This window comes from Nannospalax galili, unplaced genomic scaffold (assembly GCF_000622305.1).
Source record: "Nannospalax galili isolate Female #2095 unplaced genomic scaffold, S.galili_v1.0 scaffold264, whole genome shotgun sequence".
NCBI lineage: Eukaryota > Metazoa > Chordata > Mammalia > Rodentia > Spalacidae > Nannospalax > Nannospalax galili.
In genome coordinates, this window is record NW_008352391.1 from 417,711 (window position 1) to 422,488 (window position 4,778).

Below are 4,778 nucleotides of genomic sequence, written 5' to 3' on the forward strand. Positions count from 1 at the left end.
CTTCAGCTCATGCTGTTGGCACTCAGCGTCTTGGCAGCTAGGCTCCTCTGCCCTTGGCGGGGTTGTTGGGAACACAGAGCAAAGAGCTATTTGTACCCAGAGTCCGAGTTCAGTTGAAAGCTTTTGTATAGGGGTTTTGTCCCCCGGTCCTCGTGGCTCCCTGGGCATACTCCCAGATGTGAGGTGCCTGCTGTCTTGATGTTTCTGGGGATGTCTCTAGGAGTTGGGTAGGCCCAGGGAGTGCCCCATACAGATACATGTTGCCAGTCTCCTGTCACCTGTTGTACAGAGCTAGGGGCTCTCTTCAATGCAGTTCTGCAATCCAGTCCATTTTTGAAAAAAAAAAATCAGTGAAGGACTTAATGAGTCTGGGAAATCTGCATGGCATGTTCTCGGAGCACCTCATCCATTGTGGGCATTCTTTATCACTTGCCAATGGTCGTGCATTGAGCTTGTCACTTAGTAGGGGCGCAGTAAATGTTGGGTAACCTTCTACTTTAATCCCTTCTTTAAGTGACTAATAGAGAATCCAGTTCTCATACCAGGACTGGCTCTTAAATTTAATAGAAACAACAGAGTTTGTAAAAGGAAGTGACAAGTTGCCTGGTATTAGAAGACATGACCCTCTGCCTGTCTCTTCATGCAAGTGACATTTGTGGAGACATGGTGGTGGTACCCTTCATCTTGCAGGTGAGGGAATTGCTGCTTTCTTCTTGTTGTAGAAACTGGAAAGGGAACTTGGCCTCTGCATGTTAGAGGCTGCCTCTGGCTCTGACCTTTGCTGTACCCAAGCCAAGTCAAGGCCTGCTTCCTCAGCCTAGTGGTGCTCAGGCTTCAGTGGGTTGAATCTCCTGGGATCTATGGCAGGCTGCAGGTTCCACTTTTACCCCTTGGCCCTGAGTTGGAATATCCAGAGCAGACTGTCCTATATCAAGAATTAACATGCCCAAGACAAGTTGTTGATGACTTTGCTTACTGGCAGAAAAAAAGGAAGGCCAATGGTTGGTAATAAACTGGATTGGCATGTCTTCTTGCAGCTACTGTACATGCTATGCATGCAGTGCTCCAGGTGCAAACATGCTAAGTGATGTTCATTTCTTCAACACCTATTAGGTGCTGATCCCCAAACTATGTGCTGGGAATTAGGAAAGGTGAAAGAAATAGCTATTGCCCCAAGAAATTCATAGCCCAGTGTGTGGAGACAAACAGACAAACACAAATCAACTATGAAGCATGGACAGAAATGTAAAATAACTCTAAAACAGTTAATCAATGTGATGAGTCACTACATAAGAGCATTCCCCACCTTCGACTGAGTACTTACCATGCCCTGGTTTTTGATTGACATGTATTATATAACTTTATCTAAAACCTGTGAGTCAATGAAAAGACTTAGGTTGTTGAAAGACTGCATAAAGCGGCCCAGTTAGTGACTAGGAAGAGTTGAAATGTCATGTTCCTAACAGCTGTACCATACAGTTTTTCTAGAAGGATCTATCATTCACTAAACCTCTACTATGCATGGGGCTCACTTAATTTGATATTCATGACATGTCCAGGGACAGCCAGAACTCAGGAAGGAGGGATACTGTGAGGACTCATGGGTCACACACACCTGTCTGGATCCCACTACTCCACCTGTTAGCCTGAGTGGTGAACAGGTATAAGGGATATTGATATGGGTAGCTTTCCTGCTACTGGGAATGCCATAACTCCCTATGTCAAAGCCACAGCTCCCTAGTCAGTGTGTTCCCCATGCAGGGCACAGCCTGCCTTGCATGCCATTATCTGCCTTCATCAGCAGTCAATGCTGCAGAGGTGACCACCATGCTGGATCAAGAGTATGACTGAGGGTGAAGTGCACATTTCTATTCGCCATCCACGTAGAATGTAAACAAGGTCCTCTTCCCTCCCACCTAGTTCTTTGATTCTAGGCACTGAGGTGACCAGGTGGGTACTTGGAGAAACAGGTTGGCTACTGGAGCAGGAACTGGGGCTCCTCTGTACCTCATGCTCCATTTGTCACCTCTCTGAGTCACCCAGCACACACCCTTCTTCACTTCCTCTCCTAAAAACGGTCATGTCTCATGTCCTAAGAAGCATGGTGACTCCAGCATTGGCTATGTGTCCTGGGTGGTCCTGGACACCTTGACATGAAGAAGGGTTGATCTTGGTAGGTCCTTAATCAGAGCCCAGTTCCACCTTATACATCACTTTCTAGTGTCAATTACAGATGTCTTTCTTTTATTATTTTTTTAAAATTCTATTTCTTTTACTAGGTTCACTAAAACAGGAAGTCAAAGGTATGAATGTTCTTCCTGTGAACCAAGAGAGGCACCTCTCTCTTCTGAGCCCAGATTGCCACCCAGGGCCACTTGCTCCAAGATCCAGTGAGAAAGGAGGGCTACATGCTTGTCCTTGTGGTGTTAAGGAGGTGGGAATGGGAGGTAGAAGCTTCTCATGATGCTTGAGAGTCCCTAAAAGATGGCACACAGGGTGAGCTGCAGTGGCAGGGTGGGGGCGTCAGTATAAGGCATCATAGATCAGGTGGCACATTAGTGCTGACTAGCAGGTGATGCGCTGTCCATTGTAGTAGTAGATTGGAATGGTGATCCTAGGCCTTTTGGAGAGCTAGTGAGAGAGGTGTCGTTGGGGTTGGGATCAGGGCTGAGCCCATTTCACTACCTTGTGTTGAGTCTAAAGCGCACACACAGTTGTTTCACAGATCATTCAGCCTCTCTGATTCACCTGAGTCACTGGTGATATATACTTCATTCAGCGTGTTAACCAGTTAGTCACAAATGTGTAGGCAAAGACACTGATAGGCTTTCAAACCATTCCATGATGTCACTGGAGTTGAAATATAGTTCTTTCCTGGCTGTTCAGGAGGTCACCGGCCAGCAGCGTCATTCTGTACCTACTTGTTAGGCAGGTTAACATGGCTTCTGGAGCTGGGATCTACCTGGATCTCCACAGGGCAGAGACAGGATGCAGTAGATGGTCTGTGTAGAATGTTTGGACTATCTGGGGAAAAATTTCCTCCAGTTGAAGGAACTATTTTGCTATTATCTTATCCTAATAAATAGCCTCTCTACCACTGTGCATGTTCACTGAGAAAACCCCCTGGCAGCTGTGTCCAAATCTCCCTAGTGGCCTGGTCACTTCAGTCTACCACTGTCCTAGTTTGTTTCTTCATTGCTGTGACAAAATACTCTGACCACTACCAGCTTGGGGAGGAAACGGTTTATTTAGCTTACATATCCCAGGTCACAGTTCATCCAGGAGCCCAAGGTAGGAATTCAGGGCAGGGACCTGGAGGCAGGAGCTGGAGCACAGGCCATGGAGGAATGCTGCTTACTGGCTTGCTCCCCTGGCCCCTGCTCAGCCTGCTTTCTTATGCAACACAGGCCCACCTGCCCAGGGATGGCACTACCCACAATGGGCTAGGCCCTCCCACATCACTCAACAATCAAGAAGGTGTCCCATGGATATGGCCACAGGCCAGTCCAATGAAGGCAATTCCCCAACTGAGGCTCCCTCAACCCAAGTGTGTCAAGTTGACACTAAAACTATCCAGCACAACCACCATCTCCCTCGGCCTGTGCTCATTCCAGGCTGAGCACAGTCCCTCATGAATATCACCTTTTCCTGTGTATGTGTTGACCTTGCTGTTTACACCACCAGACTTAGGTACTAGATCCATGCCTAAGACATAGATTCCATGATCTATGTGCGTTTGTTGCTTCAAGTTTAGGATATGAGGTGTTAAATCAATCTATGCCACAGATACACAGGACCAAATGGTAAATACTATTAAAAAATAGCTATTTCATACTGCAGAAGACACCTGCCTAAATAGCTTTCTTTCCTCGTTTACTGCCAGATCTACTGGCTATGTGGAGCCCAACTCTTCTTTTCTGTAACTTTTTGTGGTTTATCTGTGTTACTTCACCCCCAGAGCCATGGTTCTTTACATATGTCTTCTCTTCTACTGGTTTCCCCTTTAAGGCTGATAGAGAGATGTTGCAATTCATTACACCCGTGCTATTAGGTCCAGACCTGTCCTTGATTTAATCGATCCCTTCTGGATGTATTCAGCTTGTGAGAAAACCAGAATCCAAAATAATAATCTGAGTTGAGCTGCAGAAAAAAGTCATAAGGACAAATAAATGAGGAGTAATGAAAATAATGATTATAAAAAACCTGATTGGCCTCTTGGGGTAAGTCTATAGCGCAGCCCTCCGCGCCTTGACTACCCAAGCCACATTCACCCTTCCATCTCCCCCGCTGTTTGCTACTCCTAGTTTGGGACCTGCGCCATCTCTAGACTTGGGGCCCCAGACACCAGGGGACCCAATACTGCTTCCTGACCCTTCTCACCCAGACCAACTTAGTGCCTTTCTTGGGCCCCAGGAGCACTGCTTCTGGACCTGGCCCCGCCCTCACCTCCCTCTACTTCCCTGGTCCTGCAACACCCGCCAGCCTCTTTCTGGGGCTGACAGGCTCTGAGGCTTACCTTTCCTCTCCCTGATCCTTTGCATCCAGTACAACCCAGCTACTCAATCCACTCCCTGGGAAATCTTGGGGCTTCTTCCCATCCCATCTGCCTTTGCATCCCTGCATGGCTCCGCCACTGCCAGGGTCACAGGTCAGTCCAACACCCAAGTTCCTGAGGCCAAAATCATTCTTAGAAGATTCCAGACATAAGGAGAAAGTCTGAAAACTTCTGACCCACATTGGAATTGGGCCACCGCGGAACTCCTGAAGACAAAATCAAT